The sequence below is a fragment of the Chelonoidis abingdonii genome, chromosome 3 (assembly GCF_003597395.2).
Source record: "Chelonoidis abingdonii isolate Lonesome George chromosome 3, CheloAbing_2.0, whole genome shotgun sequence".
Lineage (NCBI taxonomy): Eukaryota > Metazoa > Chordata > Testudines > Testudinidae > Chelonoidis > Chelonoidis abingdonii.
In genome coordinates this window covers 171,050,693-171,066,769 of record NC_133771.1, presented here as the reverse complement: position 1 = coordinate 171,066,769, position 16,077 = coordinate 171,050,693, and the positions used below count along the sequence as shown (strand labels likewise).

Here is a 16,077-nt window from a genome sequence, read left to right as displayed (position 1 = left end):
GGGGATGACACAGCTGCAGCCCTAATGATGATGTACCAACTACTGAAACAGTAGGGACAGCTAAAATGAGCATGCTTTTCTCTTTGCAAGTTGAATAGTATTCCACCTGGGTGCAGTGCTGAAATATGTGATATGCAATTGTAGAATCTGCCAAAGATTCTGCATTGGTGCTCACTTTTCCTTCACTGCTGCATACGTGTTTTTTACCAATCATTTTATAGCATTGCTAGTGCTCTGTGATTGTCACTGCCCTGGTTCCATGACAGAAACAGCAATCTCTCCATTTTTCCCATAAACAGTCAGATGGCCAGATCCTCAGCTGATATAAATTGGCATGGCTCCAGTGACATCACTAGAGCTATGCCAACTTTCACCACCTGCAGACCTGGTTCCCAGGCTGTCACCCTGACCAGCCAGCTACTGAACAAGCCTCCTCCATGAATGCATGCAGCCTTGCAAATTTGTCTGTTTGTGTCTCTTATAACAGAATATGGGATTTTGAATGGGTTTAATTAGTTAAATATGATTAAATATATTTAACATCTATTTTATAATAAAGCATTTTTTACTTTTCTCACAATTTCCCACGATAAACAATTTAATTAAAATATTTTGCTGTTATTTTCCTTTTTTCTTTAAACGATTAGGATTAATTGAGTTAGAGTCCTAGTGATGTAAAAATCTGGCCCATTCTTTTTAACATCCTGAGATGGACCATTTTACGTCAGCACCAAAGGCAAATTTTCTTGCCAACATTCCAAACTGATGAATACAGCTATGGTTTGTTTGCAGTGTTGTAGCCATGTTGTCGCAGAATATGAGAGACAAGGTGGGTGAGATAATATCTTTTACTGGACCAACTACTGTTGGTGAAAGAGATGTGTCTGACCTGAAGAAGAGCTCTGGGGAGCTCAAAAACTTGTCTCTTTCACCAACCGAAGTTGGTCCAGTAAAAGATATTACCTTACCCATCTTGTCTTGCAGCTGTGTATTCTCAGTCAAACATTTCTTGTAACACTGATTATTGTTAGGAAGCCTGAAACAGAGTCAAATTTTCAGTAATGCACATACAGCATTTGCCATCCATATCTAGGCTTATCCTTGAAGACACAGGTTTTTGTGCACGTCAGTGGATGAGCTTGCAAATTCTGTGGACTAGGAAGACTGTCTGAAAATGTAGCTTTTTACAATGGACTTTTACAATTGCTGAAGATAGAAAATAGTGTATAGCCTTGCGAACAGCATGCCTGAGCAGAATATGCCTTTTGTTCTACTTGTTAGATCAGCTTGCCACTTTTGACTTTGACACAGAATCTCTTTATTATCTGCACATTAACCTTTTGTGGGATAGGAGGACAGCTTATTTGCATCATGGGCTTCCACAGAAGTCCCACCAGTGGAAATCCTTGGGAGCTGTCTAGTGGATGCTCTGGCCACATGACCTCTCTAAGTGGTCATACCCATTTGCTGTACAAGCTGGTTCTGATACTCCCTGGCGGAGTAGCAGTTTTGGGAAGCTTGCAGGGGCCCGTGTTTTAAACTGGGAATGAGTCATGCTCAGGGAGTGCTATATGTGTACATGCAAGAACAATATACCTTTGCACATACAACACTAGCTACAAATCATTGTCTATTCTGATGTATGTATCCTTCACAGTGTGATAGATATCAGGTCCTGTTCTGTATTCGTGTTTTAGAGGCTATGTGCTAGTAGTTTCATCATTCAGAACAGCCAGGGCCAGACTGTGACAGAGCCATAGGCTGCTATGGACCCTATGTGACAGATGCTTACGCCTAGGGTTACCAGATAGTAACTGTGAAAAAACAGAACAGGGGGTGGAGGGTAAGAGGCGCCTATATAAGAAAATGTCCCAAAAAATGGGACTGTCCCTTTAAAAACGGGACATCTGGTCACCCTACTTATGCCAACCCTATGCACAAAGTCCCTCTTGGTAACCCACACAAGGCCCCGTCACAATTGCAATCCCTCCTGCACCAAGGGAAGTTCAAAGATGACTCCATCAGTATGTCCCAAAGAGAGCAAGAGGAGGTGGGGAGATCGTCTCAGCACTTGCATGTGGAATGAGCTGGCCATATCAGGGGGCATACCCTGAGTAGTCCTGCTGCACACCGAGCAGTTCAGGGAGGGAATCACTCACTGAGCTCCTGATGAGGTAGCGTAACATTGCACTGGGCTCATTCTTGGGCCAATGGCTAGATGCCACAATCCGGCCCTCTGTAACCAACTTAATAGCTTGTTTTTCTATTTAAGTGAATTTTAGTGTTCAGGAATGATGCCAGATTGACTACTAGAAACTGGATTTAGAGGAACCATCTCTAGAAGTGGAAACAGATCAGTCTCGGTACCAGTTTGGTCTTCAACCTACCTGGCAAGAATATCAGAAAGAGTGCCAGTTAGAGCCAACTGGGATAGTAGACTTTATCTACTATGAATGAGGCCAATACCATTATATTTATGTTGTATTACTACTTCCTGATGGCAGTTTGGCAACTTTCATCATTATCAAACTGAGCAGCTTCTAGTCTCCGTAGAAATTCACTGAGCTCTCCAGTTCTCCTAAGAACAGACTGTGTTCTTATCAGAGATGGGCCCAAACTGTGAAGTTCAGATCTGACTCAGAACTTTTTCAGTTTGAGGAGGCTTGGATCCAGTATTTTGGTGGGGGCCTCAACTCTAATTCTGTACTATGATAAATAGTTGCTACAGTATCTGTACCATATTTTTTCACATAGTATTGCAGCAAGTGTAGAAGTCAAATAGCTAAGAAACATGCTTATGTATGTAAAATCAAATGTGATCTCACTCTCTCTGATTTACAGGTATGCTTATTCTGCATACACATAAAAAATACATGCACCTCATCCCCTACAGCTATAAACCAAAGTAAATTTGCATGACTCAGGGATTTCTTCAATGCCCAGGTATAAACTCCGGCTAGAGATGTTTTAATCATTGGCCATAACCAGGACTATACTCTTTGGTATTAATATTATTGTTCTCATTTAATGCGTTATTCACAGTAGTGGTACAAGAAGAAAAGCAGTCAGTGGTTTGTTATGACAAGTGTTAGGCATTGGCATTACCAGCATACTCCAAAAGATTCTTCACTCATTTTATTGCGTTGACTGTGTGCTGTGGTTGGTTAGGTTTGATTGTATATGTTGTGCCATCATTTCATTGCCTTCAGTGGTCTCCTGGTGTTATTGACATCCATTTCAGCCATGTTTTCCCCATTTGTTCTTCTATCCTTTCCCTCTCACATACAGGGCTGGCCCTGAGCACATGGATACCCTGCAGCTGCAGGTAGCTCCACGTTTTAGGGGTTCCTCATTGGGGACACAGCTTAACATAAATTTAGTTTTCATGATCTCAATAAGCATGCAAGGGTCTATTCAGTTGTTTGCAGGAAAGCATATGGCCTGAGACCAGGCCCACTCATGTAGACTCCAAAAGCCCATTGTCTTCAATGTTACTCTTGCTTGAGTCAGGCCAGAGAGCATAGCTGATACCTAAACTGCCCAACAGTAATAGTTTGATTCTTTTTCAGAACCCTCTGTTTTACCTTTCCTTCATTACTCAGTGTGGAGAGAAGCTAATTTTCCTTCCAGAACGTAAGGTTGTATGTGGGAGAAGTATCGATAGGTGAAAATCCCTTCCCCCCACCTGTCATGACCATCAGTCAAGCTTATGGTTTAGGGTACCATCTGAAGGCCATTGCTGCCTTTTGCATGGGATGTGGGGCCATTCAATCTGCCTAAATGCAGATCTCTGTCCACGCTCCTGTCTGCTCCCACTGTAGCATCAAAGCAGAGCAGAGACCCTTTTCACAGCATATAGCAGAGACTCAGCTCCTCCACGCAGGCTATGTCTTCATTAGGAAAAAACATGCATTCATAACTCAAGTTAGCTAACTATCCCAGAACGATTAGTCCAGTTCAGTTCCCTGCTCTGCCTGATTTGGATTTGAGACTTGAACCTGCATCTCCTAGATTAATGCCTTAACCACTGGGCTAGTGACTGTTCCGGGGTGGGTTTTTCTCCTCCTCCCCTGAGTGAAAAAATGCTTTGTCAAAAAGAGTCCCTACCAGCTCAAGTCAGAATGACTTTTGAACAATTTTCTGCTTAGCATTAAACTATAGGATATTTTGGTTAGACTCTCATTTTCATAATGTTCCTATAAACCAGTTATGCTATAGGTGCCTGATTCTGATCTCACTCACACTGATTTTATACTGCATTACTGTACTGACTTCTATGGTGTTAGAACTGTATACGTTCCGAATCAGAACCTTATTCTTAAAGTGCCTTCTAAATGCCATATTAATTCTGCAACCCATTCTGTGGAAGTTTATGAGAAATTCCTCTTTAAGGTAATATGATTAACTTTTAATGGTGCTTCAGTTAGACCTACTGCTTTAAATAGAGCAGTATATAAAGTAAAAATGGATCCTGTGTATTTAAAAGGATATGGCCAATCTATTTTTCATAGTTTTAAAATGTTTTTTCCTTTTGTTTCTCATAACCCATTGGACATTCTTGCAGTTAAGGGCCTAACACTGCCTCCAGTGAAACCCAGTGGCATAACTTCTACTGGAATTCAAACAGGAGTCAGAATGGGTTCTATAAAATCTAATTGTTTTCCTTTGTGGCATATACCTGGGTATGTTATTGTAGAGTTGATCATAAATCTGTGGGTACTGTTAGTGATTTTAAGAAAAAACATTATTTTGAGAAAGAAAAACCTGCAATGAATTAACTGGGCTTCATAAACAGATAAAAGAAAAGTAGGTCAAATTTTGGGCTAAAATACTTTCGGAGTATCCCTTGAAACCCAGCCCTGCATTGTTTCCTTGTGCAGGACTGTCTGCCATGGAAGCCAGACTAAGTTTTACATATGAACAGTCTGCAGGACTGGGCTAAGTGGAAAAGGGTTGAATTTAACTTCATATTCTAATCACACTGGAGAAGACGGAGTAGGCCTACGTTGTGCACACATTTTAAAGCTATGCTTCTTTGGCAACTGAGTAAACTATCTGCTGTATGATCTATAGGCTAAAGTTAACTATGCTGCAAAGGGGCACAACTCAGCTGATTTCACCAAGGCTGCGTTTGGGCCTACAGCTAAGTTCTTACTTGCAAAGATAGACCAATTTCTTTGTTGTTGGTTTAGGAAAGGCCTGATTACTCATTTATTTTATGGAAATGTAATATATTTTAAATACATAGACTTCTTTAAAGATACTTAATTTTAAAAATTATCTTGTAAATATTCACTCCCACAATCACAATCCATCCTTTCATCTCACAGGGCCACACAGTGAGAAGTGTTGAGCAACTGCAATTTACCTCTCAGGCAGCCGTATCATGCCCTTAATTGTTAAGGAGAACTCTCCACGGCAATTAACTGGCAGTCCTGCTTAAAAACTGATGGCACACTATAGCCAAGAATATAATACATTCAAATACTTTAAGCAATGCATTCTGTTGCTCCAAGAAATGTTAAATGCAGGAGAGTGTAGAAGTCTCATTTCAATACAGCAACAAAATGTTTTTAAAAAATAACATATCACCAAACAAACAAACAGATGCTGCAATTTTAGAATCTGGCTATATCCTACCACGTTCTAAAAGTTCTAGGTTTTCATTTAAAAAACCCAACTCTCTCTCTTTCAAACTGAAAGATACAGACATCACAATGTAAATCAATGTGGTGTTGCCCTATTAACCCAGCCTTGCAGAAAATTGTCCAGTCAAACAACAGCAGCAGGAAAAGTGGGAATTTACCTCTGCTTGACCCCATCTTCTCAATAAAGTGTGATTGCCAACACCTAATTAGGACCATTTACGGGCTAATAACATGAAGCATGGACAATTTTTCCTTTTTTCTTTACATATAAAAAACCCGGGAAATTAAATGAAAAAAAAAGTTTGTTAATCTAATATTAAGGTTGCATAGCCGAAATCACAGGAATGCAAAAGGTAAAGTTCCAGCAATAACTTACATCAGCCACATTGCACACATGCAGTATTTATGATTCCTGTTTTTCTGGTTAAATGTGTCGCTGAGCATATTATGATTTATTATTAAAAGCAGGTACTAAAGCATACAGGAAGGTGCAAATGAGCAGAGTTAGCTCTGCTGTAGGACCCTTCATTTTTGCATTCCCTGAATTCTGCGATTTGAGTGTGCAGATTTAATATGCATTAACACAGTTTTGGTATTTAAGGTGTGTGTGTGTGTAAAATAATTTGTGTTTAGTTCTATAGTGCAAAAACCTAAATTACTGCTGAGGTTGCAAAGTTAGTGCCACTTCTGCAAACACTTAAGTATGTGAGTAACTTCACAGATGTGAGAAGTTGCTTGAGTTCAGTGTAACTACTAATTTGTCAAGTTGGTCAACCCTTAAAAGTTAGGTTGACATAACTAGGGCCTAGTCTGCACTACAGGGTTAGGTCGATGTAAGCTGCCTTGCATCAACCTCGCTGTGGAAGTGTCATTACTTAAATGTGGCTCCCAGCTGACATAAGTGCCTCTCTACGCCAATTTAGTAACAATTTCCCTGAGCAGCTCAGAGTCACGGTTGAGGTAATTCGGTCAACTCAGTGTCAATGTAGACACTGCGTTGCTTATGTCAACTGTTACTGGCCACCAGAAGCCATCCCACAATGTCCGACACTAACAATACAATCTATACAAGCGCTCCAGGTGAGGACACACACCGTTGACATAAGGAACCAACTGTTCACACACGTGACCGATTTAATAACTGCAGTGGCTGTATGCCGACATAAGTTAGGTTCACACAATTTTGGCCTTCATCGGTCAAGGGTGTCAAAAACCCTGACATAACTATGCCCATCTAGCCCCACTGTAGACACAGCTATCTCAACAGAAGAACGCTTCTGTTGATGTAGCTAGCTTCATTTGAGAGGTAGTGTTCCTACATCGATGGAAAACCCCCTTCTGTCACTGTAGGCTGCATCTACATTACAGGGTCATGCCTGCATAGCTACGCTGACATAGCTATGCTGATATTATCACTGTAGTGTAGACATAGCCTAAGTGTTTTCAGGATGCAGCCTAAAACTTGCAAAAGTCAGAGAATGAAAAGCTAAGCTTCTTGTTGCAACTTTAATCTATTCAGACTGCACATACTATATGCATTAAGGCAAACACTAAACTGACCATAGATATTTTTTTAAAAAGTACATATGTGCAGTGCGAGCAAATTGACTTTAATGGTAGTTGCAGGATTAAGCCTATCTATCTATATAAAACATTTTATTACTTTTCAGAAAGAAATATTTTGGAAGCTTTGCAGCAGATGTAGTGAAAGATAATCTTAAATAATATTTGAGGAAAATGTTCAAGGCTTTTCTTTTTTTTTTTTAAGAGACACCATTATACTGGTGAATTTTAAAAGTATTGGTTATACCTTCCTTTCTGCCCTGCTGTGTTCACTCTAAAATGAACACTAGGCAATCCCTAAATTTAATACTGTACCATATGGATACATTCAGCTGGGGGCCTCCCCCCTCCCCATCTTACCAAGGAGCTCTAAAGCAAATTGCGCAAGGCCTATACACTGTGTGTCTGCCTAGAGGCAATTCAGACAGTGCAAAGCAAGAACATTATTGGACTCTCTAGATCCATCTAGCATTTCTGTTGCTCTTTCCCTTTGGCCCCCGATGGCTTAGAAAATGGCTTGTTTTCCTATGTATGAGTGGGAGAAGCGTCCCATTTGTTGCAGGAGGAGGAATTTACTACCCAGCATCCGGGCTGGCTGACGGTTGGCACCCCCTTTCCCTAACCCTTTTTTTTCCAGGTGGGACTTAGTGATGACCAGAAAAGAGCACGTTGGCACTGAATGTCACCCTGAAGGTAAAATGAAAGACAAAAAGATGAACGCATGCTTGATTCCTTCAGCAGCCGCAGCGAAAAATACACACAGCGACTCCATCAATGCAAACACAGCAGAGCCGTCCGCTAACGACCACCACCGTATGATTATGTGTTTCTAAAGAAAGTGTCAAATTCCCCCCGCACCTCCATGCATGCAAAGAAACGTTCACATACCAGGTAGTGAGCCCAGGGAAAACCTGGCAGCTTCCCCCTTCTCCTGCCAAGTTATCATTGAGAAAATAGACAGGCAGAATGACGTCCTGGGTCAGACTGAGTGCGGATCGACTCTACCAAGGAAACAGGGAGGCCTCCGCATCCCCCGAGCACCCGCTGCTCCCTTGATCCCCTTAGAACCCGCCTCGCCCGGTGCAGAGCAGCCCCTTAGGTGGTCCCGGTGCCGCGGGGCAGCCCGCTGATCCCCTGGCCAGGGCATGGGGAGGTGGCCTGGGCCTGCCTCGGCTAAGCCTCCCCCCTTCGCCGGCTGAGGTCGCGGGAGCCCAGTTAAAGGAGGCGTGTGGAAAGATTTTGCAATGTCCCTGCATGGTGTTGTAGACTTTCCTAGCAAAGAAACCGGCTTCGGCTTCTTTAAAATCCCCGACGACTCACCTGATTAACCTGCCTGCGGTTCTGACCTGACCAGGTAAACCGAGTCCCCACCTTACCATCATGCACATCTGCAGACTGACACCGCATCTGGGGCATGTTTTTGATTTGAGACTAGCAGCTCTATTACCTCCCCCGCTTCCACCTTCAGACCTTGTCAATTTCACTTGCTTGGAGTCAGTCCCTTAAAAAAATAAAATAAAATAAAAATCACACAACAAAGCCCAGGCCCCAGGGATGATCGATTTTCAGCTCTTCGGCGGTTTTTAAAGAATTGATTATACATTAGATTGGTATTTTTTCTGCCGACAGATCCAAACCCGGCAGGTTTTGTCCTGCTCTACCCTCCTCCCCCTTTTCCCTTCTTTCCAAAGGACCGAGAGTGCTGTGAAAGTGACAAGGTTTTAACGAGCCGGAGTTAGGGGACAGGGTCCTTGGGGCGGCTTTGGCTTTTGCGAAAGGGGTAGGGGGACTTGACTTTACAGCTGTTGTCACTGTGTGTGGTGGCCGCTGCTGCTCCGAGTGTGTCTCGCAGCCTTCCTTAGTGCCCCTCGCAGAGAGCTCAGAAGTTCCGCGATCCCCGGGCTTCCCAGCTCGCTGCTGCTGCTTTGCTGTCTCGGCCCCCGGGTTGCCAAGAGCAGCCCCCATCGGCCCAACACGATGCAGTGGTTCCCCCTAGATTAAGCCCAGTTAAGCTCCTAAGGAAAGAGCAACGGACCCAGAGAGAAAGACGCTTCCCTTTCCTCCCCCCTCCCGTTCTTCTTCCTTAAACATTTCTATGAGTGATTCACAAGAGCCAAACAGGCCTGGTGGAAACCCTGTATGTCACTGTGGTGGGGAGGAGGGTTCCCGTTGTTATTATTTATTATGTATTTATTTATGTCTGTCTGTAGCCTGGTTGCTTCAGTGATGTTGTGAAATTGCCACATGGGGCTGCTTGGCCAGGAAAGCACATTTGCTCTGTTTGTGTTGTAGTATGTACTAGAATCAGTGGACATGCAACATGACACATCTATAGGCACAAAGAAAGCAAGTCATTTGCAAACAGAATCCGGGAGGACAAAAGGAAAGTGTGGAACGGGGGGGATGTAGCTCTCATCTTGGTGGTATCCCAGCTCCAATCTGGAGGGATTTTATAGAAGTGATCTCATGTTGCTGTCTAAATATGACCTGCCTGGCAGTTATTTTTTAACTTAACATTAATGCTATAAAAGATAAAGTGGTCTGAGGATATATTTTGAAGTGCTGCAGGGGCAGTTCTCTTAATACTTTTTGTACTGTTGTTAAAAGATTTTGCAGGCTACCCCACATCACACAGGAGGAATGCATTTCAGAAATGAGCAGAATAATGAAAGGGGCAAATAAAAATGAGTAGAATTTAAAAAGAAAGTAAAAGAGGAGGGTGGGTGTAGAAAGGATGGAATAGAGGGCCTTGATCCCATTTTATTGTGATTTTTAACCCCAACTGCATTATTTTGATGTAGTTAAGCGGACTTTAACAAAACATAAAAATTGAGACAGTACCACAGTCTGTGCGAGGGAGGGAAATTTGAATGCCCTTCAAATAAAAGACAGTGAAGAACTATGAACATAGCTCCTTGGTCATATAAGGGAAGTACATGAGCTGCAGCAGGCAGTTAGTGGGGGAAGAAAGATTTCGGAATCTTCTATTTTCCTTGCCTCCCTCATCTCATTTTAAATGTGAAGAAGTGCAAAGCTTTGATACACTGCATCTCAAATTCCAAGCTAAAATGTGAGTACTTACAACAGAACCCAAGTTAGATTGTACGCATGGATATTCAACCCTGTATTGCACTTCCACTGAAAACATCCAAGGGTTTGGGATCAAGAAATGATTTGTATAGTTACATTCTTGTTCCCTGTATTTTAAAGTATCAGTGTAACAAGTGAATTTTTAAATGCATAAACTGGAATCTGACAGGTCTCCCCTAGGGGGACTTTAGAGTTTAAAATGTTCAAGAGACAGCAGAAGGTAAACATGGCATTTGATGTGTTCATTATCAACATACTGCAAATAAGTCAATTACAGTAACTGTGCAATACTTCATTTATTGTGCACTATTTTTCAGAAATTAAAAGATTACTATTAGAGTACTATGTCCATATCTCAAACCTAGCACCACTTATTACTGCAACAGTATTTCAATATTAAGTGATCTTAAAGATAGTTCATCTTTCATTTTGAATCCTGAATTTGAATCAGCATTAGAATGTCAGTGCTGCAAGATAAGATATAACAAACTAAGTAGACAGCTGAAGGGCTCCTGGTGAAGGTGTTGCTGAGAAGGATATCTTGGTCTGTTCTCAGTAACCTTGTTTACAGGGACATTTCAGTTGCCACCAGAATTTCAGCAAGAGGCTGCCTAGACTAATGTCTGTGTGTTTGAAATTGATTGTGAGCGTCTTTTTCACTAAATATTATATATGCCTTAACCGAATACTCATGCAAAAAAGTTTTCTGAAAGGTTATAGTGTTTTAGTAACAGGAAGACACATCTTTGCAATTGTATACAATAGGGAAAAAAAAGTATTTATAAGATTTGATTTTGGTTTTCTGATGTGTCATCCAGAGGTAGTTATACTGGCTTTTTTAAATGTTATGTATTGGACACACACACATACAGGCTTTGATTTATCAGATTACAGAGTCTTGTGGGTTTTGAATGTATTTTACAGCCCATCAAGTAAGTTTAAGGTAAAATATGAAAATATAGCATTTATGCTGTGATTTACTGAATTTTAGCTAGCTTGTTTTAAAACTGTATTTGGAAAATTATCCAAATGTAGAGACTTGGTGTTAAATGCCAGCAGCCACATTAATGATGAAAAATGCTGCTGAAACACTTTTGAATAATAAATAGGATATGTAATGGTCAACCGCAAGATAACATTTTTACAGTGTTTTTATGGCTCTAAATTGGCTGCATTGTAAACCAAGCTTACTATTCTATTAAGTCATCATACTTTTCAATTATTTAACGTTTCTAGACAGGCAATCTAGTATGGTCTTCATTGTGCATATCAGAAAATTATATATAAAGTATAATTGTTTGTTGTTAGTATGTGAGAGCTTCATTTTGGATCAGGGTTGAATTTTAACTTAGGACAAATATTACAAAGTATGCACATAGAAAAAATGATATGTAAATAGTCCTACTCCTATGAAATGGGGATAGTTACTGTGCTGAAGTGTACCTATGCAATTTAAGATCCACTCACTGAGAAACCTTGACAGTATCTGCCTTCCAGGTACCGTGCATTTGGAAATACTATATCTCCATTTAAATGCAGATCTTCGGTTTTCTCCAGGGGGCAGTTGGTGAATCTTTCGATTGAACCACTGGTACTATAAAAACTAACTGAAGATTTCCCCATGAACAAGAGACTCTTTCAAGTCTGCCTATTTTAAATAATGATTATACATTTTTCTGATATTGCAGTTTTATATTGATTTTAAATACCTTTCAACAATCAAACTAAGGGAATAGTGCATTTTACTCAAACAAAGCAGTTTTATGTTTCCACTCTTATGTGCGAGTCTGAGGAAATATTATAACCATTAAAATAAGTTTTGTTTTTACACAAACATTGTGCTTGCAAGCAAATTTCATCAAATGGACAGGGCAGTCTTCCTCTGATTTTGACCTAGATTCCTCTTGATTATTCCTAGAAAATTAATACTTGGTTATTTCCCACTGTGAAAATAGGTGAGCATCCGTTGATGCTCTCTAGATGTGGCTGCATGGGTAATGGGCATACATGCAGTTAACTCCATCCCTCTTCAAAGACTTCATTACTAGAGCTGTGTGAAAAATGGTGCTCCACCAACCAGGAGATCATGCAAATATTTTCCTTGGTTTCGATCCATGTCTGTTTGCATTCTTTGGGTGTGGGGTTCAAACAAATCCAACATCTCACAGCTAAACCCTATTACAGCTGCTGAGTTTATTCCAATTGGTATGTTGAAAACAGGAATGTTGGCTGGTTGCTGTGATAGCTTGAAGCAGAACCCAGCATTACTAGAACCCAGGTCCAGATTCACTCGCATCTAGGCTCATATTCACCTGAAACTCAATGGTCGTTAATGGTCATTAGGAATCAGTCCTACTCTCATTGATTTCAATGGGAAAAAAGATCAGGCCCTTGACAAATGTTTCCACAAAAATGCTCAGAGTTGCAGGGGTAGGCAACCTATGGCATGCATGCTGAAGGTGGCAGGCGAGCTGATTTTCAGTGGCACTCCCACTGCCTGGATCCTGGCCACCAGTCCGGGGGGGCTCTGCATTTTAATTTAATTTTAAATGAAGCTTCTTAAACATTTTAAAAGCCTTATTTCCTTTACATACAACCATAGTTTAGTTATATATTATAGACTTATAGGAAGAGACCATCTAAAAATGTTAAAATGTATTACTGGCACATGAAACCTTAAATTAGAGTGAATAAATGAAGACTCGGCACACCACTTCTGAAAGGTTGCCGACTCCTGGTTTATTGTTTCTAATAGAAACCAAAACTAGGCAAGTTTCTTACGCAAACATTTTACATCTTAGTTAAATATGTGAGGCCTAACTCTCCTCTCCTCTCACTTAATGCCAGTGTCATTCCTTGGATATCAGAGGAGTTACTCCTAGTTGGCAAATGTATGAGTGAGAGGAGCATCAGACCCAAGAGTTTCACAGCATGTACACTTTTATTAGCATGTCGATCAATGAAGAAGGCTCTTTTCTATAAACTTGTGGTAAGACTAGCTTGCTGGTGTGAGTTAAGATTGGCACTTATTTTACGAAAGCATTTTTCCTTTTTTAATATGTGGGCACAGTCCCTTATTAAAACCCAGATATTAAGGGAAAAGAAAATGGAACTTTTTTCAAACAGCTTTTCTGATGGGGAATCTAGTGGCAGTTGCTTTGAAGCATGTGTAATTGATTATCATACATTTATTTTAAAAGGCAGACATAACAGGGAATCTAACAATGTTTTGGAATATATCTGCTCCCCACAATGTTCTTGAGAAAAATGTAAGGTTGCAGGCATCATTTCATGCCCTGTATGTTTTTGAACATAAATCAAAGAAATTGTTGGAGAGTTATAGATGTTCATAGTGACTGTAGCTATAATAAACACATGCAGTATATATTTTCCAAGCTGTTTTGTATGGGTGAAAAGCTGAAGCTGACATTTTGTACGAACAATTCAACTTAATCGCTGAAAATTTATTTCCTAGTTAGTGTGGATTACCAGTGTAGCATAAAGTCATACACCTTGGCTTAAGTTCATCTGGTTTTGAAGCCGTGGTTAAAGCCGGCAAAGAATTTAAATTAGATTTAGATGCCTAGAATTATTTATCCCAAATGTCACAGTTACAGTAATGCCTCTGTGGTGGTAGTTATAGCTATGTTATAAGTCGTATTTATATCTATATTGTTATTAGTGCTATTATTTTATTATTTATACATGTCTCAGAAGCGTGCTGGGCATGTTACAGAGCAAGGAAAAGGCCCTGAATGAAAAATCATACAATCTAAATTTTATGCAAGACACAAAAAGTGAGGGTAATAAACAAAATGGGGCTGATGGAGGAATGGAAGGTGATGTGGGCAAGGATTAGAAAACAATGTTATAGCTCACATGTTTACTCAGTTTAGGCATGTGCATACCTTGATGGTTCTATTAATTTTGATTAAATGTTTGTAGCTGACAAGGCAGAAGTGAGTTTTTCGGAGGAATTTGAATGAGGAGACCGTGGTGACTTGGTTGAACAGGAATTCGGAAGGTATTTCATGCATGGAAGAATACACAGAAGGTGGAGCAGAAGGAAGAAGAGAAAGGCAAAGATTGCATGGTGCTCTGATTGCATGTGATGGGGACAATATAAATACTAGAAAGACTTATATGAATATGATTCTGCAGCTTTTATTTGGGCAAAACACGTATTGCGTGAGTAAAAACTGTACAATTGGTTTCTTGGGGCCTGGTTATGCAAACACTTACTATTGATTATAGTTCTTACTACTTTGAGTACTCACATTGAATTCAAAGAGACTATTGTTCCTGTGGATAAAGTTGTGTGGTTGAGCAATATTAGCAACCCCAGCAATTCAAAAATCATGAGTATGGTTCCTAAAATCACGAGATTAGCTTAAGAATCATGTTTGTTTGTTTTTTTAAAACCACTGTATATCTTGGTGGGATGGTTTATTGGCACTCATTTCTGAGCCTTGAGAGTGCACTTGAATCACATTTTCAACCTTTTTCCTGCAAAGGCAAGGGCTAGAAACTTCTTTTTTAAAAACAAAAGTGAGAATCTCACATTATCACTTCACTCCAGGCACTGGGGTTTAAGAAAAACAACAGATATCAAAAGGACAATCATGGAATCATGAGAATCAATGCCACTGCTTAAGTGTTGGCATCACTGGGCTCTGTGTGATTTACATATTATGATTTTTTTTATTATAAAGATCTGTTTTTAATGGATGCCGTCACACTGTGTGAATGAAATTAATTTTTTTTTTTAACTGTTACAGATTAGGGATTTGGGGGGGCTAGTTCCTGCCTTGGCCTCAATATAAACTGGTGTCCCCAGGCATGAGCCCCCAACTCTCTGCAGTTAACTCAGACCACTCCCACCCTGTACTAAATCTAATTAACTTTTCCCCCTCTCCTCATGCCCCACTTCTATCTACCATTAAGGTGTATAGCCCTCCTTCACTGCAGGATTCCATTGCTACTGCCCCCAGGAAGGTCTTTGCTACTCTGGCCCCTGTCATGTGCCACTATCTCCCCCTTCCCACTAAAGAGCAGACAGAGAGACCCTGCGGCCCAGGAGCGGGCATTGGTTTACTTGTGGGGAGAGAAGTTGCAAGGAGCAGCTGGGCCTGTATGCTCTTCACTGGAGGGAGTGGAACCTCCCAGCCTGTGAAGAACTCAACTGCTTGGGGCCTGCTCCACTCCCAGCTCCCTTCCATTTCTATGATTAATGTAGGGAGCCAGTCTATTTGCTCCTTACCCAGCTCTTACTTTCCACATATAAGTTGGCTCTTACTCTGGCTCCCTGAAAGCTTCTCATCTCTCTCTGCTCCTTGCAACTGGGGAGGAGAGATGAGAGTGTAGGAGATCCCAGAGCTGCTGGAGGAAAGGTCTCCTCCTTCCTCTACCCCACCCCACCAGCCAGCTGTTACCCCGCCTCACAGGGGGCACTTCTTGAGAATGAAGTGCAGGGACAGAGGGAGAGACAGCTGTGACACAGAATGTACCACCAATGGGGTACACTTGAGAGGTCTGAGGGAAGATGGGCTTTTGAAATCCCAGTGTGCTGGGTTGTTGGGTTCCAGGCAGGCTCGGTATGTGCTGTCAGAGGGAGGAAAGTTGAGGCAAGGGGAGTCTCATTTACACAGGTGCAGTGGCTGGGAAACCTCACATGGGAGACATAAAGAGTGGATGCGAATCCTGGCTGGATGTCCTGCAACTCTGTGACATTCCCCAGGTTTGTGGGGTGGATTTTGTCATGCCCACTTATTTTAGA

General features: G+C 41.1%; 1 protein-coding gene across 2 annotated transcripts in view; it reads left to right on the top strand.

The window, feature by feature from the left end:
* ESRRG (estrogen related receptor gamma) overlaps positions 1-16,077 on the top strand; it is a 501,342-nt gene that overhangs the window by 13,512 nt on the left and 471,753 nt on the right. Inside the window, exon 1 of one of the 2 annotated variants that reach the window (XM_032786259.2) lies at positions 8,483-8,565. The exons of the other annotated variant lie outside the window; for it this stretch is intronic. The gene's annotated coding sequence lies outside the window, so the exon portion shown is untranslated. Of the gene's footprint in view, positions 1-8,482; positions 8,566-16,077 lie in introns of those variants that run through there. 2 annotated transcript variants of the gene reach the window in all.